Source organism: Triticum aestivum, chromosome 1B, assembly GCF_018294505.1.
Source record: "Triticum aestivum cultivar Chinese Spring chromosome 1B, IWGSC CS RefSeq v2.1, whole genome shotgun sequence".
In the NCBI taxonomy this organism is placed as follows: domain Eukaryota; kingdom Viridiplantae; phylum Streptophyta; class Magnoliopsida; order Poales; family Poaceae; genus Triticum; species Triticum aestivum.
In genome coordinates, this window is record NC_057795.1 from 228,543,167 (window position 1) to 228,570,180 (window position 27,014).

The following is a 27,014-nucleotide window of genomic DNA, read 5'->3' on the forward strand; positions in this document are numbered from 1 at the left end:
GAAAGGAAAGGGGCGCACTAGGTTTCGACAAGGGAGGGAGGAGGGCGAGGGCGTCCTCTTAACCACACGGAGGGAGCAGGGATGGCCGCCATGGGATCAGGGGCGCCATGGGATGGCCGCCACGATGCCCCCTGCTTCTGTAGCGTGAGGAGGGAGAGGATTGGGGTGTGGGCTGTAAGTTTAGGTCCATAGGGAAAAGATGGGGGGCTTTTCTCCTTCTTTTTTAAAATAAAACTGCTAGTGTTTCCTATTTAGTTTAGATAGTAATTGATTTTTGTCGGAGCTCAAACTTTGCACAAAATGCTATGCAACATTCTAGGGCTGCACAAAAGTTTTTGAGGCATTTGCAAAGGTTGAGAAGATTTTCCTAATTGAAAAGGCCAATTTAAATGCCTTTGGACCACTTATTGAGTTCCTAGGAATTTATTTGTGAGTCAATTTAAGTTGGTTTCAACTTGACACAGGTCAGGAGAATTTATAGAATATTGTGCACATTTTAGTTTGAACGTTTGACAACTTTTGCCGTTTGACTTGATTTTGAATTTTGAATTCGAACGGAATTGGAGCAACACGATTTATCAACAGTAATCATGGTGACGTGGAACCACTAGTAGATGGTCATTGTAGCTTAGTTATCCGTGCATAACACTGTGAAGCCAAACAGGTAATAGTCTATGCACAGTGAAGTCAAACAGACCAGGCAAACAAGCAATGACTTCACGAAGACAAACTGAAATGTAAAGGTAAGGGATAGAACCAATAGCTTGGTGAAGACAAGGATTTGGTAGACCAGTTCCAGTTGCTGTGACAACTGTATATCTGGTTAGGGAGGCTGAGATTGAACTCAGAAGACCATGTCTTCACCTTATTCCCCTTGAGCTAAGGACACCCAGTCCTCGCCCAATCACTCTTGTAAGTCTTCAAGGTAGACTTTCAAACCTTCACAGACTCCGTTCACCGGCGATCCACAATGACTCTTGGATCCTCAGAACGTGACGCCTAACTGGCTGGAGGATGCACAATTGTCAAGTGTAACAAGTCTTCAGATCACACGGACAGAAAGAGTTCAGTGATGCCTAAGACTCTTTGGCTTGGGTGTTTTGGGCTTTGTCCTCGCATGGATCTCTCTCTCAAAGGCTTCGGAGGTGGGTTGCTCTCAAACGACAAAAGCCGTGTACTAATTCTGAGCAGCCACCAATTTATGATGTAGGGGGTGGGCTATTTATAGCCAGGAGGCAACCCAACATGATATGTCTGAAATGACCCTAGGTCACTGTCGGTGTTAAAACCGACGGATCTCGGGTAGGGGGTCCCAAACTGTGCGTCTAAGGCTAATGGTAACAGGAGGCGGGGGACACGACGTTTACCCAGGTTCGGGCCCTCTCTATGGAGGTAATACCCTACTTCCTGCTTGATTGATCTTGATGATATGAGTATTACAAGAGTTGATCTACCATGAGATCGTAGAGGCTAAACCCTAGAAGCTAGCCTATGGTTATGATTGTTCTTCTATGGACTAAACCCTCCGGTTTATATAGACACCGGAGGGGGCTAGGGTTACACAGAGTCAGTTATAGAGAAGGGAATCTACATTTCCGAATTGCCAAGCTTGCCCTCCACGCAAAGGAGAGTCCCACCCGGACACGGGACAAAGTGTTCAATCTTGTATCTTCATAGTCCAACAGTCTGGCATAAGCATATAGTCCAGCTGTCCGAGGACCCCCTAATCCAGGACTCCTTCAGTAGCCCCTGAACCAGGCTTCAATGACGATGATTCCGACGCGCAGATTGTCTTCGGCATTGCAAGACGGGTTCCTTCTCCGAATACTCCAAAGTAGATCTTGAACACAAGAATCGTGTCCGGCTCTGCAAAACAAATTCCACATATCACCGTAGAGAGTACAATTTTCCACGAGTCTAATCTGCTGACAACTTGTCCATAGCGTGACATCACGCCGTGGCCCGGTTATTATTCAAACCGTTTTTCCAACCTATCACTACACATTTTGCGAGGCGGTTTCATTGGCACGTCTTGTCAAAGCAGATATCGTATCCCCTTATCACGGGATTCTCATCAATACGGGCGTGGGTAACCCAACCACTCCATTAGTATGACTCCTTGAATTAGGCAAGTTCCAAATGGCCGCGCGGAGGACGCTTGACATTCATCCCCTTTATAAAGAGGTCAAGACCTGTCCTTTTATTTCCACGCTTGATCCTTCCCTTCCCCCACCTCGAGTTCCAATACCCAAGGCTCAGTCCAAGAGCTTCGGACCTCCAACCATGTCCGGATCCAGCCTTCAAGGCCAGTGGATGGCCTCTTCTGTCACAGAGGAGGACATCAAGAAGCTTAGGGAGGCTAGGTACCTGACCGCCGAAATCCTTCACAGGCTTCCTGCTCAAGGACAGGTTATCCCTACTCCCAAACCCAACGAGAGTGTCGTATTCATCTCCCACTTCCTCCGGGGGCTAGGCTTTGGTCTTCATCCCTTTGTAAGAGGGCTCATGTTCTATTACGGCTAGATTTTCATGATCTAGCTCCAGATTCCTTCCTTCACATCTCAACGTTCATCGTTGTGTGCGAGGCCTTCCTCCGCATTACCCCACACTTCGGCTTATGGCTCAAGACCTTCAATGTGAAGCCGAGGATAATCGACGGGCGACACGCGGAGTGCGGAGGCGCTATAATAAGCAAAGGTGTCGATGTTTTATGGACAAAGGGTTCCTTCCCGGAGGTTTCTGACCCATGGCAACGGGAGTGGTTTTATATCACAGCATCCCGAGGTAGAAAGTGGGCGGCCGCCCTGCCTTCCGATCCGCACCTCCGCCACAGCTTGCATCATGGGTCAATAAGGGGCTGGACTGGGGATCGGTTGATGATGTGCGGACATTGCAAACCCGCATTCAGGATCTCATCAAGAAGGACATCAATCTTGTCAAAGTAATCCAAGTAATGCTAGTTCGTCGGGTCCTGCCATGCCAACGTCGACCTCTCCATATGTGTGAGTTCAACCCGGAAGGACCGCAAACTGTTCAACACTTCTTCGGCGTGACGCTCGAAGGGATGTATCAATCATTCTTCGGATCACGAATAAAGTGTCCGGACACAACAGAGGATGCAAGCCTCGATTGCAACCATCCAGATACCCAGGTAAGTAATTCCACAACCAAACACACTGTCATTATATTTGTCACAACATTATCCTGAAAAACCATCCTCGGCCAGGATTGGATAAGAAAGGTGGAGAGGATCAGGTGTTCGACTCCTCTTCCCGAAGATTCGGCGGATCCTGTATTAACCAGGATGCTGGCTCGCGCACCTTATCAAGTGCTATTAGGGAAGGACAAGGAGAGGAATGAGGATGCCGAAAGCGGACTTCACGCTGGCGGTACGTTACACATCATGACTGGGGAAATTGGTATTCCCGTGTCGGAGGATGAACTGGGAGGAAAATCTAGTATCCCCTCTCCCACGGGAAGAAAAGGGCCGCCCCTAAAGACTTGGAAGCAGAGGTCTCCAAACAAGGTAAGAAACCTTCATCAGGGGGCCCTACCCCGGAGGGCAACATTGTAGCACAGCACCCACAGGGGGGCCAACCGTCAACCAAGCCGTAAGTGAACAAAGGTGCTTGGTAAGCATACCCCGTTCTTTTCCTGAGAATAATGACTGAGACGTATGTTTTGTAGTTCAGCCTACAGCCTCCCTCAACAATCTTCGTCTTCGGGGGATCTCCTTCCGGAGATGATGGAGAGCGAAACGCCTCCTCCTACTTCTCCGCCTCATAAGGCGGACGACCCTGAGGTGTCGTCCCGGAGGATCTCTCCCAATCCGCAAAGGCCAGAAGGTAACTCTTCGGCCGCCCAAGGTCCGAGGTGTTCGACTCCTAGAGAGACCAACAGAAAAAAAACCCAGACTGTCTGACATACAGCAGGACACATTGACGGATCTTCTGCGGCAAGCGCCTATCTCAGAGGCCCATCGTACCTTAATAGGTACGGTGGTTGAGAGGATTTCCTCCGCAAAAAGCGGGTAGAATGAAGCTTTTACGAGCCTGCTAAGAGGCTTTGAGGTTCGCAATGTGATATTTTCTGAATGTACCGTAAACACCAGGTGCACTGTGTATATATAGTAGCTCCTAAGACTCTGGTTGCCATCCTAACGGGGCAATCAGAGGATCGAAAATAGAAATAATCTCAGGTAACGATTTTGCCAATTTTGTACACAGGCGGCTGCAGCCCCGGCACCGAATTTGTCGAACTGAAGCGGCAACTTGATGTGGCGGATGAAGACCTCACGCTTGTGAACAAGCGGCTTGATGAGGCAAAGGGTATGTATATTTGGGTGGTCAGCGAATATCAATAAGAGCATGATGCTGGGATTTATAATATGCTTTTACTGCAGATGGTGCTGCCGCCGTGGAGACCCTTCGGGCTGAGCTTGCCCAGGCCAAGGAGCAAACCAGGAGAAGCAATGCGGCTACCGAGAAGGCAGCTGATGAATTAAAAGCCAAACAGGCTGCTCATCGCCAAAGTGAGGATAGAATGGCTAACATGGCTTTTGAGCTACAAAATGCCACTAGCTGATATGAGCTTCTCGAAAGGGAAAACCAAGCGAAAATGGCTGACCTAGAAAAAGCCTTACAGGCAGCGAAGGAAACTCACTCTAAGATCAGAGCGGCTCGGGAGGAGCTCCGGCAAGCCGGAGAGATCGCGGCTGGGAAGCCCTTCTTATTGCGAACAAAATTAGGCGATCCGAAGTATGCCCCTCTTGATCAATTGTGGAGTTCTCCAGACGCATACTTGGATTTGTCAAAGAGTGCTCCCGATGTGACACAATATTTCCAAGATCAAGAAGATCATGAAGCGGAAAGATTGTTCTGGTCGAAGTTCAGTACTCCAAGGCATCCGCTGCTGTTGAACGAGAAAATGGATGAATTCGCCGAGCTCCATAGGCTATCCGGGCTTGCCTTGAAGGCTGTCGTGGATTGCCTATGGTCGAAGGAACCAAGTCCGAATAGTTATTTTTGTTTGGTGCAACGATTTATTTGTGCTGTGCCGCATATGGATGTTGTCAAGCGGTCGGCGTGCATATAGGGTGCGAGGATGGCCCTTGCCCATGTAAGACATACTGGGCGAGGATGGAGGCCACCGATATTGCAACCAGGGGTCCACCCGGGGGTCAGGACTCACCCGAGCACTATTTTGAAGAAGTCCTAGAAGGTGCTTGTTTAATAGAGGCTCAGCGCTCAAAGAATATCATGTTCAAATGACATGTATCTTGATTGTAAAAACAATGCTTTTGATAATAAAGGCTATATTTATACCTTTGCTCGTGAAGTATTGTAGTGCCTCCTGTGCGTCCATTTATGTATATATGTATATAACCTGAAAGTTTGCAGTCATCGGCTTCTGCCCCCTCGCGTATAATGCGGGGGTGTTCGGTAAAAGCACGTAATCACACTTGATCCAATGTCTTGGTCCGTTAAGGAGGTGGTAGCACGGCGAACGAGGCAATTGGACTATATAGCTTTAACACTTTCACTTAGCCATAGGAGTTTGACGGTGGGGCTACTATATAGCCCCTGGTATGTCCGCGTTTATCCGAATACGGTGCATTTACATATGTGGCCGGAAAACCGGTCCTTTGTTAATGCGAAGGAATCGTGAAGATTCCGCTGAGTCATCGAGTGGTTGACCAGTCTCTCACTTTATCATGATAGTTAGTTTTCGGCTTTCTCTACTGAGGTGCTCATCCGGATGAACCAGGGCACAATCGCAATAGTTCTCTCGATGCCACCTTAGCCAATAGAGCGGAATGTTAGGCAGCAAAACACGGGAGCCGGGCAAACCCAACTATTGACCAAAGACATGTTTCGGAGCTGATGCATATAAGGCGAAACTCGTGACGCCGAACACTCCCGAAGGTATTCAGACTTTACAACATATACTGGGCTGAATACAACCCTCGATAATGAGCCCTGAATTTCAAGGTACATGCATAAATCCGGCGTGACGAAAGAGCGCCTGTGGTGAGAGCATAGATCTCAAAAAACACATTGGTTGCTGCTTCCGTAACGTCTATTTTAGAACGGCGAATCATAAGCTCGCCAATACCGCCAGTATCCCTCTTGGTCATTTTAAGTGCCAGGAGGGTGTGAGACAACAAGAGAAAATAAAAAAGGTTTACACGGGGTCTTAATCTAAAAAGAAACCTTTGAACTGGGCCCTGCTGGACGTTTGCGCCTTTGTCTCCGTTGTGCCGTATCTTTGAAGGGTATAGCATGATGGTCATCTGTAAAAAAAAGAAAAACCCAGGTGCAAGATTCTGGTGTGACCGTGCGTAAAGTCAGTTTATCTTAATGAACCGTGAAAATTCAATCTCTTGAGTGTAAATATGGTCAAGCCAAACTATGGACCTTTTACATGCGGGCAGCCCCCCGTACCACATATGGGGGCATAGCCGTTAATCAAGCTCAGGTTTATCTGAGTTGCCACAACTAGGTGTGCGCCGAACACATCTAGCCGTGTCCGTGGTCTCGAAGACTGATGAGTTGCTCGGGTTGGAAAAGCCATTCCGTGATTCGGCTGCTAGAGCCGTCACGTATTCTTCCGTACGAAGAGAACGCTCTGTGTTTTCACTGATTGTGATAACGCCGCGTGGACCGGGCATCTTGAGTTTGAGATAAGCGTAATGCGGGACTGCATTGAAACAAGCGAAGGCCATTCTTCCGAGTAGTGCATGATAGTCGCTTCGGAACGGAGCAATGTTGAAGATTAGTTCTTTGCTTCGAAAGTTGTCGGGAGAATTGAATACAACCTCCAATGTTAAAGAGCCTGTGCAGCGGGCCTCTACGCCTGGTATCACTCCTTTATAGGTAGTATTGCTTTGGTTGATTCTTGATGGGTCTATCCCCATCTTGCAGACAGTGTCCTGATATATCAGATTAAGACTACTGCCGCCATCCATGAGGACTTGGGTGAGATGGTATCCGTCGATTATTGGGTCGAGCACCAAGGCAGCCGAACCCCCATGACGGATACTATTCAGATGATCCCTGCGATCGAAAGTGATCAGGCAGGCCGACCATGGGTTGAATTTGGGGGCGACGGGCTCTACAACATATATATCTCGGAGTGCGCGTTTGCGCTTCCTCTTTGGGATGTGGGTGGCATAAATCATGTTCACTGTTTTGACCTCCGGTGGAAATTTTTTCTGTCCCCCAGTGTTCGGCTGGCGAGGTTTGTCCTCATCTTCACTTAGCGGCTCCTTCCCTTTATGTTTGGCGTTTAGCTTTCCAGCCTGCTTGAAGACCCAACATTCTCTGTTGGTGTGATTCGCAAGTTTCTCGGGGGTGCCATGAATCTGACAGGACCTCTCTAGGATTTTATTTAGGCTGGACGGACCATCTCTGCTGCCTTTATATGGCTTTTTCCGTTGAACGGGTCTAGAGCCCCTGAATCCGGCGTTTACCGCTGTATTGTTCGGGCTGTCTTCATTATTTCAATGTTTAATTTTATTGCATCGTGGATTTCCATTGCCATCCCTGATTTCGGATGTGCCTGGATCGTTAGTGTTGTTGCTGGCCAACCAACTATCCTCGCCCACGCAAAAGCGGGTCATAAGAGTTGTTAGGGCTGCCATTGTCCTTGGCTTTTTGTGGCTGAGGTATCTGGCAAGCCATTCGTCCCGAACACTTTGTTTGAAAGCTGCTAGGTCTTCGGCATCCGGACAGTCGACGATTTGGTTCTTCTTGGTGAGAAATCTGTTCCAAAGCTTACGAGCTGACTCTCCGGGTTGTTGGATTATGTGACTTAAATCGTCTACATTCGGAGGTCGGACATAGGTCCCTTGAAAATTAGCCCGGAAAGCGTCCTCAAGTTCCTCCCAGCTTCCAATGGAATTTTCGGGGAGGCTTTTCAACAAGTGCCAAGCTGGTCCTTTCAACTTGAGGGGCATGTATTTGATGGCGTGGAGATCGTCTCTGCGAGCCATATAGATGTGAAGAATAAAGTCCCCAATCCAGACCGCAAGGTTTGTCATTCCGTCGTATGCCTCGATGTTTACGGGTTTAAACCCCTCTAGAAATTCATGATCCAGCACCTCATCAGTGAAGCACAGGGGGTGTGTGGTGCCCCTATATTTGGCTTTGTCGTGGCATAGGTCCGACGGCAGTAGTGTTCGGTGTTGATTCCGAGCTGGTAGTCGATCAGTATAGCCGGTTTGGTGGTTGTGATCCTGCATAGGAACACGTTTCCTAGATCCATAGATGGATCTGGCCATACCAGCTCTTTTGTCCAGGTGCTCATGTAGATCGTGTGCTGATTTGTATCCGGCGTCATTAGCCGCTTTGTCTCGGCCACGGGGTAGTTGTTCTGGCAGATCGGCCGGATTGTTTTTTGGCGGAATGGGCGCGATATGTGGCACCCCGGCTCAGAGCAACCAGTTTACCATGCATTGCCAGCCCAGAGACCATGTCTTCTGGCAACACACAACATCTTGGTACAGAAAACAACCGCTTTATTGATGCTAGCGGATCAAAGTTTATATTACAATAGGTGGCGAGGCCAAGCGGCACACACGGTGCGGCTGAACAATATGTACATTATTTAGTGAACATAAAGGGGCCTCGATCATAACAACTATGCGGCAGCAGAACAACGTCGTAGCAGAACTCCATAGCACAGGGACACCAATGTGGACACGATCTAGACTCGGACAGCACTCCTTTCAAACGAGACTGATGCGGAGCATCCCACGTTAATCCCCATGTGCACTCCGACTACTCTCCAAGCCCCAAGAGGACATATGAAGAGACCTCGAACATATGCCATTGGACACAAGGTGAATTCACTCCTCTTCGAACCGTCACTTTCCGCATATGAGACATGGCTAGTACCTGATGCATGGGCCTCGCATATACTCAGGTACAACCAAGATGACCATGGAGAATCCAAGGACCAAGGCCAAGAATGTAAGAGGAGAAGGAAGAAGAAGAATGGATAGGCAGGAGTTGCCCGGATGATCCGGACCCCCAGCCGGATGATCCGGACCGAGCCCGGATGATCCGGACGACCACCCGGACGACCACCCGGACGATCCGGCTAAATGCGTCGAAGACACCCGAAGGTTTCTCCTGAAGCCGGATCATCCGGACGGTCTCCCGGATCATCCGGGCCATCATCCGGATCATCCGGACCATGCCTGCGCACGTGACTTGGGCCGAGGCCCGTGTACCCCTTCGCCCCTCACTTACCCCTTCGTGGCTTAGACTATATATACTCCCCCCTCCTCCATTTGAGGGTTAGCGAAGGATTAGCTCATTTGAGATAGAGCTTTGCTCATCCATACGGATCTCCTCCTCGTGAGAGACCACGGCCTCTTCGGAGAAGATCCACCTGGATTTAAGACCCCTTTGCCGGAATATCCCTCGTGGATTCAAGACCTCCTCTCGGAGATGAGCTACCGCCACTTGTATCATCCTTTGTTGGATTTGGACCGTGTATCTCTATGTGTTTCTTGGATCTAGCACATGTGTGATCATATTCTCGTTGGTTGAGTGTTTTCTCTTGTGTTCCCCTGTGATTTCCCTCGTTTCCTTCCGCGCGTTCTTCGTATTCCTTGTAGGGATCCTCTCCAAACGTGAAAGATCGGCCCCTAGGGTTCTGCCCTACATCATCTTGGTATCATGAGCCACGTTGATCATGTTTTTGGAGCCCCTACCCCTCTTTTTCTAGCTTGATTTTGTTCATTTCGTCCTAAATCCAAAAATCCCCACCAAAAATAGCCCCCAATTTTTTTTGTGATTTGTTGGTTTTGATGATGTTTTGTTGATTTTGATCCATGGATTTGCTTGGTTTGAAGTGGATCTAGCATCTCCCCAAGTTTCCCCACCTTCCATCCACGAAATCCATCAAATTTTGCCTCGAAAATCATCCATTTCCACCCAAAAATTCGGCCCTGAGAGGAAATCCCGAGCAGAGTTGACCTTCCCGGATCATCCGGACGTGCTCCCGGATCATCCGGACACCCCCCGGATCAGCTGGACGCCCCCCGGACGTCCGGATAACCCACGCACCCGAATAACAGAACCAGAGCTGACAAACCCGGATCATCCGGAAGTACTCCCGGATCATCCGGACCAAGCCAGGATCATCCGGACCTCCTCCCGGATGTCCAGCTAACCCTGGAACTGACTCGGCTGAATTTTTGTTTTGGTCATAACTAATTCATCCGGAGTCCGATTTTGACGTTCTTTAGCTCGTTTTGATGCTATTGACATCCCCCAGCCCACAAAAATATCACCAACATCATTTGACTCCATAAAAGTTTTGGAACTTTGGCATCTTTGCCTAGGGCCACCACCATATCATCCGCATTTCCACCACCGACTTCCGCAACCTAACCCATTTTGTTTGCCATAGCATTAGTGGTTGCTTGAGTAGTTATTCGAGTCTTCTAAGGTTTTTCGGCTACTTAGGGACGATTGGTTCTTCATCAACCACCACCACCACTTCCGCATAACCTCGCCCACCATACATTTCCACCACCGCAACCTAACCCAATTTTGTTTGAGCTTGTTTGAGTTGTGGCTTGTGTCTCCTAAGGTGTTTCGGCTACTTAGGGACGGCAACTTCAACTCCGACACGTGTATAGCCCAACTTTCCACTTCTGCATTGCTGAGTGCAAACCACCACCGCTTTCCGCTACAACCATTTGACATTTGCCTTTGGAGATTTTGAGTTCGCGGTTTTTCCGTTTCCTAGGGTGTTTCAGCTAACTAGGAACGGGTCGACTTCGGCAACAACGCCTCTCATCATCGCCAAGGATGGTAACCTCGACGACGCCATTGTATATTCCCCTTGCCATTGCATTGATAACCCCTAGCCCATTTTGCGTTACTTGCCTATCGAGACTAGCCATTTGAGTATTGCTGGAAACGTGACTTGTGCACATTAGTGATCATACTTCCCATAACATACATACCATATCATTGTGGTGCATATATTGGTATCATATCTTGTGTCACAAGTTTGATCCCGCATATACACAATTGCTATCTTGGTTTGTGCATTGTCCAAAATTGGCCATACAAGAAAAAGAGAATAAGCTTTTAAGCAAAAGAAAGAGAGCAAAGAAGCTTGTAAGCTAGTTCCATAGCATCATACCACATTGCATATAAGATTGTCATATCCGATCATCTTGGATCATCTTGAGAGAAACACCGGCAACCATACATACATAACATACTTGGGATAGAAAGTTGCTACATTTTGAGGGATAATTAGATTTATGCCACTAGTTGTGTCCCACTCGTCTATTTTACCCCTAATTCCCAAAAGTCACCGGTTCTGTCCAAGCCACTTTACTCCTCTTATGCTTTTGCCCTTTGACTGTTTGACCGTCAGTTTGAAAACTTCATAACTAATTCATACTAAATCAGAAAAATGCAAATAAGATACGAAAATGTTCAGAAAAACATCACCTATATGCCAGTGCCATTTGCATTCATGAAAAAAGTGTTGAAAAGTGTACATCTGAGTTTTAGCTCTTTTGATACCACCATGAATAGTAAACTCTAAAAAAATTCAAAAAAATTCAAGAAAAATATGGTGGAAAAGAACGACAAATGTTCTAACTGCTTGCCAAGTTTCATTAGGAAACGACTTTCGTGGAAGTCGTGGCAAAAAAAATCTATTTTGGAGAGCTGATTGTTTTTTTTTGCCGTGGCACCCATGAATGTTATTCCCTGATGAAACTTGGCAGGCACTTAAAACATTTGTCATTCTTTGCCACCAATTTTTTTTGATTTTTTTGAACTTTTTTAGAGTTTACTATTCATGGTGGTATCAAAAGAGCTAAAACTCAGATGTTCACTTTTCAACACTTTTTCATGAATGCAAATGACACTGACATATAGGTGATGTTTTTCTGAACATTTTGGTATCTTATTTGCATTTTTCTGATTTAGTATGAATTAGTTATGAAGTTTTCAAACTGATGGTCAAACGGTCAAAGGGCAAAAGCATAAGAGGAGCAAAGTGACTTGGACAGAACCGGTGACTTTTGGGAATTAGGGCTAAAACAGACGAGTGGGACACAACTAGGGGCATAAATCTAATTATCCCTTTTGCATATCATAGGTTGTGCACAAGTGTCGTATCCGCCTATAGAGCAATCATGCTAGCGTCTCTCTTGAGTTGTGCAACACGAGTGTTTTTCGGATTCCACATTTTGTGCTCATTCCTTGGTTGCACGACCCCATTTATCTATCTGTCTGTGTGTTTCCGCGTACCACATATTGCTATTGGTCTACTTGTTTCACTTGCGAATTTGTGAATCTCTTTCAACATTATTGACTCTCGCTAACATTTTGCATCTAATTTTTTGTGCCACTATCCTCACCGAGCTCCACCATAAGCCTTACTTGTGTAGGTGTGAGAACCGACAAGAATTGGTACCAATTGTGCTATTTCCTTGTTACACATTTGAGTGATCATTGATCCATCTTCAACATTGGTTAAGGTACATTTGGTATAGTTCTTATCTTTCTCCCACTCATAGTTGCCCGAGTCTTGTGATGGATAGGCAAGGCATTTCCTCTCCGGTCTATGACAACAACGACGGCGTGAACAACTACATCTGCAAAGCGTCCATCTTCGATCTACAACGACAAATGCAAGGCGCACAATCACGATTGCGAGAGCATATCGAGAACATCTCCATCGACATTCGTCACTCCGAAGCAAGAAAAAGGGAGTACATCGACAAGAAGCTTTCTGCACATAAGGAGGAGCAAGATGCAAGGATGGAGGAGATTAGAGCCTTGATCAAGTCTTCTTCCCCTTCGCCATCTTCAAGGCGGCGACATTCAAGCCACAAGTCTTCGGAGCGCGAAAACGATGAAAGTGCAAATCGTCCTTGTCCACATCTACATGGCGATCACCATCACATTCGTGATCAACATCGTCATGAAGGGAAAGTCACCTCCAAGCAACATGTGCACGATGACGAACGCAATCTACTACGAGCTCAAGCACGACAACGACATCATCATCATGAAGATGCTCCACAAGCGCAAATGTACAAGTCCCAACAAGCCCTACATCACGCCAAGTCCAAGCTTCATGAGCAAAAGAGAAGACCGTGAGACGAGCACCACCAAGACAAAGCTATGGCTACACCGACCACTTAGGCATCTTCGTCAAGTGCTATCAAGGCATCTCCGCCTTTGGACGTACGACATCTTCGCCTACTTCCCACGAGTACGCCTACAACGACTTCATCAAGTCCAAGGCGACCACCTACAAGCGAGGGCGACACTTCCATCTTCGGAAGCCCCTCAAGGAAGATGGCCGAGCATGGGACATTCCCTTCGGTCATGGAGACGAGCTACGAGGTGCCACATCATATGGGCCTCCCACACCAAGATGGTGACAAGAAGGTCGAGCAAGGGCCATCCCCTTCGACCACGGTGATAGGAGTTGAGCATGGAGACATTTGCACCTACATCTCTCCGACACCCACATATGAAGAGATGCCCCAAGTGCCATGTGAGGAGAGCCAGTGCCACATGAGTGACATGAGTGACTCCACCATATATGACATTGAGAGCATTTCCTATGAGAGGATGGGTGTGACCACCACTAACCCCACACATGAGAGCATGCCACACATCTATGTGAGGGTGAGCGCCATTTGAGTGACTCCACCAACCATATGAGTGAGAGCATCCTTGAGGGAGTGAGTGAGCCACAACACTTAGCGAGTGAGGTAGTTGACACGGCATGTGAGCCCACTATGATTTCTAATGACTTAACCTCTACTCCTAGTGTGTTTTCTTCTTTGGTGCTAGGTCCCCTACATGACAACATGCCTACCCTCGACGAGTCCAACCCTCCAATGGGAAAACCGATGGCCATAATGGACGATGATGCACCCCCACATGGTTCCATCAAGATGAAGATGAAAACGAGTGGATCTTCAACACCTCACCTACAACACATGAGTGACGCTCCAAAGGTAACATAGGTGATGGTGCTTCTCTTGTCCCACTAGTGGACCCTCTTGACAATGATTGCTTGCATGATGTTGACACACCTATTTCCGTGCTTCATGCTAGTGCGACTTCTTCATGCCTTGTCTTACCTATTTATGATGAATATGATGATGAGCATGTTGAGTTGCCTAGTTGTGATGCTATGATCCATAGTATATCATGTGAAAATTCTATTGGTCACTTCATGTTTGATAATCCTTTAAACTTTTCATATGCTATGAGTGAGATCTCCCATATCGCATCATTAGAATCTCAACATAGTAACTATGCATGCCCCAGTAAAATCAATCCCATTTGCACTTATGACATAGATGACGAGATGATGGTCATTGGCTTTTGTTTTTCATGTGATGATATTGCCATGCTTCCTTTACATGATTTGCACAATTCATCTACTATGTCATGCCATGATCACATAGAACCAAATATGCTTTGTTTTGGATGTTGTCAATATTCTCCATGTGATGTTTCAATTAATGCTCATGTGGAGACCCCCATAGTGCCCTCATACATATTAGGAGATTTTGATGCATTCCATACTTTGCATAGTTTCCATGATTGCAATCACCATATGCATTCCATGAATAACAATGCTCTAGATATTTCTCATGATGCATTACATCCTTTGAGTCTCCATTATGCCATACATAATAACAAACCCCTCATGATGGATGACATGTTTCTATATCATGCATCTCATTTATTTGAGCATTGGATATTTTGTGCTAACCCACGCACACACAATTTTCCCTTTGTCTTTGTTTTGTGTAGGTACTCATGTATACTCGTCAACCTCTCAATCCCAAGAGTTGACGAAATGAGCTCTTGAGAGCAAGGATGCTTTGGGATCACGTGAATTGTCCTTACCACCGTTCTCTTCACGCAAGAACTACGCGCATCTCTTCTACTTGGCTGTCACACGGCTATGGGCTATTTACCACTTGTCACCTTATGCTCATTTTCCTGTGTTCACTTTGCATGTTATCCTTGCTTCTATGCCTTTGCCATGCATTTGTGACCCTTGTTTGCATCTACCCATGATTCACCATTATGCTACTTCTATGTGTATTTGCATGCTTGGTGGAGATTCTTGTTGCTATTGCCATGTTTACCATGTGCTTCATGCTATTGTTGATTGTGGTGTTGGGAGAGTCATGATGCCCCATTGCTATTTACATATGGCCTCTCACCAATACATTGATTATATTTTTCTCATATCTTGCTTTCATGCTTGTGCTATGTCATGTGAATTATTCATGCACACTATTTGCACCAATGACATGCTTGCCATGATTCCGTCTAGTATGTTGCATCTTCACACTACTAGCTTTCTTGACTTGATCGCTATGATTTCTTGCTCACCCATGTTCCACTCTTACTCACTTTCTTGGGTTGATGACACATATGTTCATGCCTCTCACATGATATATCTTGATCATTGTCTCTTGTTTCCATTAGTTGCCTCTCTCATATCCACTTGCATTGAGTGCAACCATACTATGGTTATTGATCTTGGAGACTTTGACACTTTACTTGTGATGCATGCTTCTTTGATTGAGCCTATTTTATTTGGTTGTTCTCGCCTCATATGCCTCCATACTATGAAATGCTCCCTTGTACTCTCTTATGATGAGCATGATGAATACACTTGTTGGGTATTTTACCACACGAATGATAGGTTTTGCACTTCCGCTAACCTCATTTGTTTTTCTGAGTGTTTGGCATGTTCTTTCATTTTGAAGGATTCACAAGGCATTACTGTCATGAGACATATTGGTTATGTGAAGGCATACATGATGTGCAACTCCAACATCTTCGGGAACATTCATAAGGTGAACTCCTTCCCTTTGAGCCATTCTCAAGTTTGCATATCGGATGGGTCACTCTTTCATTGTTGTTTCCTTCTTGTTGTCTACATGATACATCTTGCGAACGGAGGAGCGACATTGGAGATTGTCTCTATGGACCTTCACATTGAGGAGCACTCGGACTTATTGGATGCACCTTCGGACTTCCACTCTTGCCACGACATCGAGCATTGGTACAACAACACCTCCATATTTGTTGATTGTGCTCATACATGTCATGCTCGATGGACATATCATACTCACCACAAGTTTGCACCCTATGCATGGATTGACTCACATTATGCTTGCCTTGTTGCATCTATTTCCATGACATCCATGATATATGAGCGTGTTCACTTCCTTAGCAAATTTGTTGTGATCTTCCTTGATGGCATATTCATACATCATATTGCCCATCATCAATTGCATGACAACATAATCACATTGAGCACCAATTACATGTTCATGCTCTTGATAAACCATCCCATTATGACATCATTTTGCACAACGGTAGAATTTGTCGCTTTGTGCACCATGCTAATCACCCCATGAATGCTTTGCATATCATTCTAGATCATCTTGATAAGCATCATGTGTCTTGCCACGCACTATCTTGCCGCAGGGACTCATTCTTACATGATGGACACTTTGTGTGCGCTAACCATTGTATCTCCGAGTGTCGCTTGTGTTTGCTCTTTTTGCATGTCTATCACTCCGGTGACACCTTGGACTACTTGGTTTGCGCCATGTGTTCAACTTCGTCCAACTACAAGTCCGTCCATGAAAACCGTTTCCATGGTGATGAGGATCACGATCCGAGGTCGGATCTTTCCCAAGGGGGGGGAGATGATGCGGAGCATCCCACTTTCATCCCCATGTACACTCCGACTACTCTCCAAGCCCCAAGTGGACATATGAAGAGACCTCGAACATACGCCATTGGAGACAAGGTGAATTAACTCCTCTTCGAACCGTCACTTTCCGCATATGAGACATGGCTACTACCTCATGCATGGGCCTTGCATATACTCAGGTACAACCAAGATGACCATGGAGAATCCAAGGACCAAGGCCAAGCATGGAAGAGGAGAAGGAAGAAGAAGAACGGACAAGACAAGAGTTGCCCGGATGATCCGGACCCCCAGCTGGAGGATCCGGATCGAGCCCGAACGACCACCCGGACGATCCGGCTAACTGCGTCGAAGACACCCTAAGGTTTCTCCTGAAGCTGGATCATCCGGATGGTCACCCGGATCATCCGGACCCCCGACACCCGGATCATCCGGGCCACCATCCGGATCATCCGGGCCATGCCTGTGCGCGTGACTTGGGCCGAGGCCCGTGTACCCCTTCGCCCCTCACTTACCCCTTCGTGGCTTAGACTATATATACTCCTCCCCCTCCTCCATTTGAGGGTTAGCAAAGGATTAGCTCATTTGAGATAGATCTTTGCTCATCCATACGGATCTCCTCCTCGTGAGAGACCACGGCCTCTTCAGGGAAGATCCACCTGGATTCAAGACCCCTTTGCGGGAAGATCCCTCATGGATTCAAGACCTCCTCTCGGAGATGAGCTACCGCCACTTGTATCATCCTTTGTTGGATTTAGACCGTGTATCTCTATGTGTTTCTTGGATCTAGCACATGTGTGATCATATTCTCGTTGGTTGAGTGTTTTCTCTTGTGTTCCCCCGTGATTTCCCTCGTTTCCTTCCGCGCGTTCTTCGTGTTCTTCATAGGGATCCTCTCCAAACGTGAAAGATCGGCCCCTAGGGTTCCGGCCTACATCAGAGACTTTCCTGAAATCTGGCATGACACGCCAGGTCAGTACAATGAATGTACTTGCAAGCTCACAACAAGCATAAGAATAATAACAAGCAATATTATGATAATTAACCAATTCATAATAATGCAACAATATATCCAACATGATGTGATCATGCTCTTATGATAAAAGTCCCTCGGACAGGCTTACCAACGGTGATCGCTCTTGGATCACAAACGTACCAGCCTCAAGGTATTACTAGAGACATCTCGTGATCATTCCGGCGATCACAACCACGACCAATATATGGTCTTAAACAGTGATACTTCCGGCGATCACAACCACGACCAACACTTGGTCTAAAGCAACAAGATGACCTTTCCGCCATCATCAATAGTGCAAAGTTCATAACTTAGTGTACAAGATTTATTAAATGTTGACCCATGGTGTGACCAACTTTCGAGCGTGTCCGTAACCATGGACTCGGCTATCGATAGATTAATACACTCTGCAGAGGTAGCGCACTGTACCCACACCACGGAACCTATGGCCTCGCACTCCCATTCGGGTGGACCAATGACATTCCGACGAAACCCCTCCATTGCCATGACACTCTCCCGGCCACTCCGACTCACTCCTCATCGGGCTAGTCCTGGGTGGCCCTGTGTCTACCAAAGACACAACAACCACCGTCATGGCCAAAACATAAACGATCCCACACGATGATGCAAAGCATCCTACGGTCATCCTCATGGACACTACTTTGACTACTCAAGCTCCAAGTGGACCCATGACAAGAGCTCGAGCACGTGCTATTCAATCCGAGGTTAACTCTCTCCTTGTTGAACTTCCCTTTGACCCACTTGAGACATGGCTACTACCTCAAACGGAGATGCTTTGTGTGATTAGGTACCAAGAAGGCAACCAAGGAGAAGTTACGGTGCAAGATGAACATCAAGAGCATGTAGACGATCTGCCCAGCCCAGAAGGAACGGAACAACCGTCCAACTACCACCCGGGAGGAACAACCGGCCTGCTACCGCCCAACAACCGGCCCACCTTCTGTGATCGAGCGGAGCAAGGCCGGTGCTGCACCGGTTTCTACCAAAAGACCGGAACAACCGCCCCGACGACCGGAACAACCGCTGCCACTTTGGCGTACACCTCTAGAACCAGCGCCTGGGTTTCCAGTGGAACTACCGCCCCCGTCTAGCCGGTACTACCGCCCTGCACGAGCTCCCAGCGGAACTACCGGCCACATGACCGGTACTACCGGCCTGCCTGCGCGCAGGTTTTCGCCCCATGTATCCTCTCCCACTTACCCCGTCATGGCTTAGCACTATATATACTTATCTCCCAGCTTTGTATTAGGTTAGCGTTGATTTAGCTCATTTGAGATAGAGCATTGCTCATCAGTACCGGATCTACTCCTCGTGAGGGATCACACCTCTTCGGAGAAGATCCACCCGGATTCAAGACCTCCTTCCGGAGAAGACAATCAAGACCTCCTCCCAGAGAAGAACGGTTACTCTTGTATCGTCCCTTGTTGACTTTGGATCTCGCGTTACTTTGTGCCTCAATGATCTAGCACTTGTGTGATCATATTCGTGTCGGTTGAGTGTTTCTCTTGTTTTCCCCCATGTTTTCCCTCGTGTTCTTCCGCGCATTCTTCGTGTTCCTCATAGGGATCCTCTCCAAACATGAAAGATCGGCCCCTAGGGTTCCGCCCTACATCATCTTGGTATCATGAGCCACGTTGATCACGTTTTTGGAGCCCCTACGCCGTGTTTTCTAGCTTGATTTTGTTGTTTTCGTCCTAAATCCAAGAATCCCCACCAAAAATAGCCCCAATTTTTTTGTGATTTGTTGGTGTGATGAAATTTTGTTGGATTTGATCCATGGATTTCGTGTGTAGCAGGTAGATCTAGCTTCCCCACAAGTTTCCCCACCTTCCATCCCCTAAATCCATCCAATTTTGCCCCCGAAATCGTCCATTTCCGCCACAAAACCGCCCGATCCAGTTTTCCCGACACCAGCGGTACTTCCGCCCTCCAAAACTGGTAGTTCCACTGAGCTTCAGGACCGGTACTACTGTCCTCCCAAGCGGTTCTACCGCCCTTGCCAGGTTCTGCCTCGGCTGATTCACCGTTTTGCCCATAACTTCCACATCCGGAGTCCGATTTTCTCGTTCTTTAGCTCGTTGAGAAGCTATTGACATCCCCATCCACCTAGATAGGTCCCAAGATCAGTAGACAACATCAAATTTTCCAAACTTTGGCAACTTTGCCTAGGGCTTTCACCACATCATCCGCTATACCACCACCGCTTTCCGCTACCACCGTTTGCTTTTGGTCTTTGAGATTTTAGGTTGTGGTTCCCGTGTCCTATTGTGTTTCGGCTATATAGGTACGGTTCGACGTCAACATCACCTCGGCTCATCTTCGCAAAGGTCTCATCATTGCCAAGGATGGTAACCTCGACGACATCTTTGTCATACCTTGCAATTGCATTGATAACCACATAGCCTTACTTTGGCATTGCTTACCCATCGAGACTAGCCATTGAGTATTGCCGACAACATGACTTGTGCACATTAGTGATCATACTCCATAACATTTGTGTCACAAAGTTGTCATAGCATACACAATTGCTATCTTGGTTCGTGAAGTTTTGCATGAGAAAAGAGCTCAAAAGTGAAAGAGCAACCCAAGCTTTTAAACAAAGAGGAAAGATAAGCAAAGAGCTTATAAGCAAGATCCATAACATCATACTACATTAAGATTGTCATATCCGACCATCTTGGATCATATCACCGAAATACCATACATATAGCATACTTGGGATAGAGGTCGTTGCATTTTTGCCTAGTAGGTTGTGCACAACTTCCGTATCCGCCTATTGTGCAATCGTGCTAGCGTCTCTCGTGTATTGTGCAACAAGAGCATTTTTGCGGATTCCATATTTTGGCTCACCTTTGGTTTGCACAATCCCACTTATCTATTTGCGTGTGTGTTTCCGTGTACCACTACTTGCTTGGTCTACTTTTTGCATTTGCAAATTTGTGAATCTTTTCCAACATTATTGAATCTCACTTACAATTGCATCAAATTTTGTGCCACCATCCTAACCAAGCTGCACCATAAGCTTTTACTTGTGTAGGTGTGAGAACCGACAAGAATTGGTACCAATAGTGCTATTTCATTATCCGCATTTGAGTGAACTTGATTCATCGTCAACATAGGTCAAGGTACAATTGGTATAGGTTCTTCTCCTTCTACCACTCATATTTTGCTTGGAATGATGGATATGCCAAGTTCTTCTACCAACCCACTCTTCATCAAGCAAGACGATGACATGTCATCATTCGTCACCAAGAGCCACCTCTTTGGTGCACAACGAGCGTTGCATCAAGAGCAACAAGCTATGACCGACCGCATAGACAACCTCGCCACTGACTTGTGACTCTCCGAGCAATGTACAAAGGACTACTTCGACAACAAGCTCGACGCTCACAAGCAAGAGAATGATGCAAGGATGGACGAGATCCACGCCTTGTTGGTGAACCGTCCTCCTTCTACTTCTTCATACTCAAGACGGAGCCTCTCAAGTCGACACTCCAACGACACAATCTCTGGCTCAAGTACACCGACATCGAACACTCTTCGACGAGCCGCACATCAAGACCGTCATGCATCTCGCAGTCCTGTACACGACAAGCATTCACAAGAGCAAGTCGATGAGTAAGTACCTCGTCCTCAACCACACCAAGTCACTTTTACACAAGCTCAAGAACGATAACGACAACAGCGCCAAGAGGAAGAACGAGCGCGTCTACATCAAGAGGAACAAGACGCCGAGGCTCAACGTCTTCAACAACAACAACGTGAAGCACAAGCTCTTGAGGCACAACGTGCCCTTCAAGAATCAAGTCGAGCCATTGCCAACCGCAACCGAGATCGGCACAATCAAGAAAAAGCACTTCGAGAAGAAATGCAAGAGCGGAACTACCAACCGCGAGTGCAACGTCAAGTTCCTCAAGCTCCTCCACAAGCTCGACAAGTTCCACCTCAACCTCAAGTTCAACAAGAGCAAGTTGATCATGGACTTCCTCCACGCCAAGAGCAACATGAGGATGACTACCTTCCACATCAAGGGCATCATCATCACCATCGCCAACAACACAATGAAGAGCAACGCTCTGGCAAGCTAAAATTCACCATGCCCAAGTTCAATGGAAGCAATGATCCTGAAGAGTACCTATCATGGGCATTGAAGGTCGACAAAATCTTTCATTTGCACAACTATGAGGAAGAGAAGAAGATCGCTATGGCATCACTTGAGTTCCAAGACTATGTGCTCATATGGTGGGAACAAGTCCTTGAGCACCGGGAAGCAAGAGGTGAACCACCTATCACCACTTGGGCTCAAATGAAGGATGTCATGCAAGCACATTTTGTGCCCACCTACTACAACCACGATCTCTTCAAGAAGCTCCAACTCCTCAGTGATGCGGATCATCCCATGTTCATCCCCATGTACACTACGACTACTCCCCAAGCCCCAAGGATACATAAGATGAGACCTCGACTATGCGCCATTGGACACAAGGTGAACCTGTTCCTAAATGCTTCCCCTTCCCATTCACGTGAGACATGGTTGCTACTTCAAGCGCGGACCTTGTGCATACTCAGGTACACCCGAGGAGACCATGGAGAACCCAAGGACCAAGGCCAAGCTTGCGCGGAAGCGAAGGAAGGAGAAGGAAGAAGTGCCAGCAGCTACAACGACCGGACATCCGGCAGGAGCCCGGACATCCGACGCCACCAACCAGAAGAAGACCAAAGAGAGACAGAAGCCAGGAGAGTCTACAGCGGCCGGACATCCGGCCAACCCCCGGACAACCGGCGCCCCGCGACGGGCCGGACATCCGGTGCCTGCCCGAAAATACGGTGCACGCCATCCAGAGAGCAGAAGAATCGGTCACTCCATCCCGGACATCCGGCCGAGGCCTGGACATCCGGCTCTTCGTGAGCCGCCGGACATCCGGCCCCCAACCCGGACATCCGGCACCTGCCTGTGCGCAGAGAACAGGCCAAGGGCCCATGTATCCCCCTCTCACTTACCCCTTCATGGACTAGCACTATATAAACTCCCCCACCTCCTCCTAGCTAGGGTTAGCATTGGTTTAGCTCATATTTTGTGTGAGAGCCTTGCTCATCCACTTGGTTACTTCTCCTCGGAGCTCACGACCTCTTCGGAGAAGATCCCCCTAGCGGATTCAAGACCCCTTCAAGGGAAGACAATCAAGACCTCCTCACGGAGAAGAACGGCTACCCTTGTATCTTTCCTTTGTTGATTTTGAATCTTGTGCTACCTTATGTGTTCGGTGATCTAGCCCTTGTGTGATCGATACTTGTCGGTTGAGTGATTCTCTTGGTCCTCCCCGTGTTTTCCCTTGTGTTTTCCGTGCGTTCTTCGTGTTCCCCCCCCCCCCCATAGGATCCACTCCAAACATGAAAGATCAGCCCCATAGGGTTCCGCCCTACATCATCTTGGTATCATGAGCCACGTTGGTCACATTTTTGGAGCCCCTACCCCTCTTTTTCTAGCTTGATTTTGTTGATTTCGTCCTAAATCCGAAAATCCCCACCAAAAATAGCCCCCAATTTTTTTTGTGATTTGTTGGTTTGATGATGTTTTGTTGATTTTAATCCATGGATTTGCTTGGTTTCAAGTGGATCTAGAAACTCCCCAAGTTTCCCCACCTTCCATCCATGAAATCTCTCCAATTTTGCCCCCGAAAACATCAATTTCCGCCCCAAAATCGAGTTCCTCGAGTTCATCCTCTGATTTGGAGCCCGAACATCCAGCCCAACCCCCGGACATCCGGCCATCCCGGAAATCCGACCAATAGCCCGGACATCCGGCTCCTGGAGCGCATTTTTGCGCAAGTTTCTAGACATCAGGCCCCGGAAATCCGGCCCGAGCCCCAAATGTCCGGCCCCTGTGATTTCAGCTTTTCCCGTTTCACCGTTTTGACCATAACTAATTCATTTTGAGTCCGTTTTTGACGTTCTTTAGCTCGTTTTGAATCTATTGACATCCCCCATCCCACAAAAATAACACCAACATCATTTGACTCCATCAAAGTTTGTGAATTTTGGCATCTTGGCCTAGGGCTTCCACCACAACATCCGCATAACCACCACCGACTTCCGCAACCTAACCCATTTTGTTCCATATAGCATTAGTGGTTGTTTGAGTTGTGGCTTGTGTCTCCTAAGGTGTTTCGGCTACTTAGGGACAACAACTTCAACTCCAGCACGTGTATAGCCACCATTCCACTTCCGCATAGGCTTGCCCACCATACACTTCCGCCACCGCAACTTAACCCATTTTGTTTGTGTTATGAGTTGTGTATCCTAAGGTGTTTCGACTACTTAGGGACGGCAACTTCAACTTTGACACGTGTATAGCTCGTCATCCCACTTCCGCATTGCCAAGTGCAAACCACCACCGCTTTCCGCTACCACCATTTTGACATTTGACGTGTGAAATTTTGAGCTCGCGGTTTTTCCGTTTCCTAAGGTGTTTCGGTTACTTAGGGACGAGTCTCCATCATCTTGGTTTCTACATCAAGAACACCGCCACTCATCATCGCCAAGGACGGTAACCTCCATATCATCTTGGTATCGTGGTATCCCTCCATTGTATATTCCCCTTGCCATTGCATTGTTAACCCCTAGCCCATTTTGCGTCACTTGCCTATCGAGACTAGCCGTTTGAGTATTGATGACAATGTTACTTGTGCACATTAGTGATCCATACTTCCCATAGCATACATACCATATCATCGTGGTGCATATATTGGTATCATATCGTGTGTCACGAGTTTGTTCCCGCATATACGCAATTGCTATCTTGGTTTGTGCATTGTGCAAAAGTGGCCATAGAGGAAAAAAAGAAATAAAGCTTTTAAGCAAAGAAAAAAAGAGAGAGAGCAAAGAAGCTTGTAAGCAAGTTCCATAGCATCATACCACATTGCATATAATATTTTCATATCCGATCATCTTGGATCATCTTGCGAGAAACATCGGGAACCATACATACATAGCATACTTGGGATAGAAGTCCATATATTTTGCATCTTATAGGTTGTGCACAAGTGTCGTATCCGCCTATAGAGCAATCGTGCTAGCGTCTCTCTTGAGTTGTGCAACACGAGCGTTTTCCGAGGATTCCACATTTTATGCTCATTCCTTGGTTGCACGACCCCATTTATCTATCCGTGTGTGTATTTCCGTGTGCCTTCCATATTGCTATTGGTCCATTTGTTTCACTTGCGAATTTGTGAATCTCTTTCAACATTATTGACTCTTGCTAACATTTTGCATTAAATTTTTGTGCCACTATCCTCACCGAGCTCCACCATAAGCTTTACTTGTGTAGGTGTGAGAACTGACAAGAATTGGTACCAATAGTGCTATTTCATTGTCCGCATTTGAGTGACCTTGATTCATTGTCAACATCGGTCAAGGTACATTGGTATAAGTTCTTCTCTTTATCCCACTCATATTTGCTCAAGTCTTGTGATGGATAGGCAAGGCATTTCATCTCCGGTCTACGCAACAACGATGGCGTGAACAACTACATCAACAAAGCGTCCATCTTCAATCTACAACGCTAAATGCAAGGCGCACAATCACGATTGTGAGAGCGCATGCAGAACATCTCCATCGACATTCGTCACTCCGAAGCAAGGAAACGGGACTACATCGACAAGAAGCTTTCCACACATAAGGAGGAGCAAGATGCAAGGATGGAGGAGATTAGAGCCTTGATCAAGTCTTTTTCCCCTTCGTCATCTTCAAGGCGGTGGCATTCAAGCCACAAGTCTTTGGAGCGCGAAAACGATGCGAGTGCAAATCATCCTCGTCCACATCTACATGGCGACCACCATCACGTTCGTGATCCACATCGTCATGAAGGGCAAGTCACCTACAAGCATCATGTGCACGACAACGATGAATGACATCTACATCGAGCTCAAGCATGACAACGGCATCATCATCACGAAGATGCTCCACAAGCGCAAATGCACAAGTCCCAACAAGCCCTACTTCACGCCAAGTCGAAGCTTCATGAGCAAAAGAGAAGACCACGAGACGAGCACCACCAAGACGGAGCTACGGCTACCACCACCACTTCAGCATCTTCGCCAAGTGCTATGAAGGCATCTTCACCTTTGGACGTACGGCATCTTCGCCTACTTCCCACGTGTACGCCTACATCGACTTCATCAAGTCCAAGGCGACCACCTACAAGCGAGGGCGACACTTCCATCTTCAGAAGCCCCTCAAGGAAGATGGCCGAGCATGGGAAACTCCCTTCGGTCATGGAGACAAGCTACGAGGTGCCATATCATATGGGCCTCCAACACCAAGATGGTGACAAGAAAGTCGAGCAAGGGCCATCCCCTTCGACCACGGCGACAAGCGCGAACATCTTCAACAACTTGAAGATGGCGCCCATATTGGACTCATACTCCGAGTCAAGCAACGCGACCGCACATGGAGACATTTGCACCTACATCTCTCCGACACCCACATATGTCGAGATGCTCCATTTGTCATGTGAGGAGAGCCACTACCACATGAGTGACATGAGTGACTCCACCATATGTGGCATTGAGAGCATTTCCTATGAGAGGATGAGTGTGACCACCACTAGCCCCACACATGAGAGCAGGCCACACATCCTATGTGAGGTTGAGCGCCATTTGAGTGACTCCACCAACCATATGAGTGAGTGCATCCTTGAGGGAGTGAGTGAGCCACAACACTTAGAGAGTGAGGTAGTTGACATGGCATGTGAGGCCACTATGATTTCTAACGACTTAACCTCTACTCCTAGTGTGTTTTCTTCTTTGGTGCTAGGTCTCCTACATGATGACATGCCCATCCTCGATGAGCCCATCCCTCCAATGGAGACACCGATGGCCATGGTGGATAATGATGCACCCCCCACATGGTTCCATCAAGATGAAGATGACAATGAGTGGATCTTCAACACCTCACCTACAACACATGAGCGACGCTCCAAAGGTAACATAGGTGATGGTGCTTCTCTTGTCCCACTAGTGGACTCTCTTGACAATGATTTTTTGCATGATGTTGATACACCTATTCCCATGCTTCATGCTAGTGAGACTTCTTCATGCCTTGACTTACCTATTTATGATGAATATGATGATGAGCATGTTGAGTTGCCTAGTTGTGATGATATGCTCCATAGGATATCATGTGAAAATTCTTTTGGTCACATCATGTTTGACAACCCATTGAA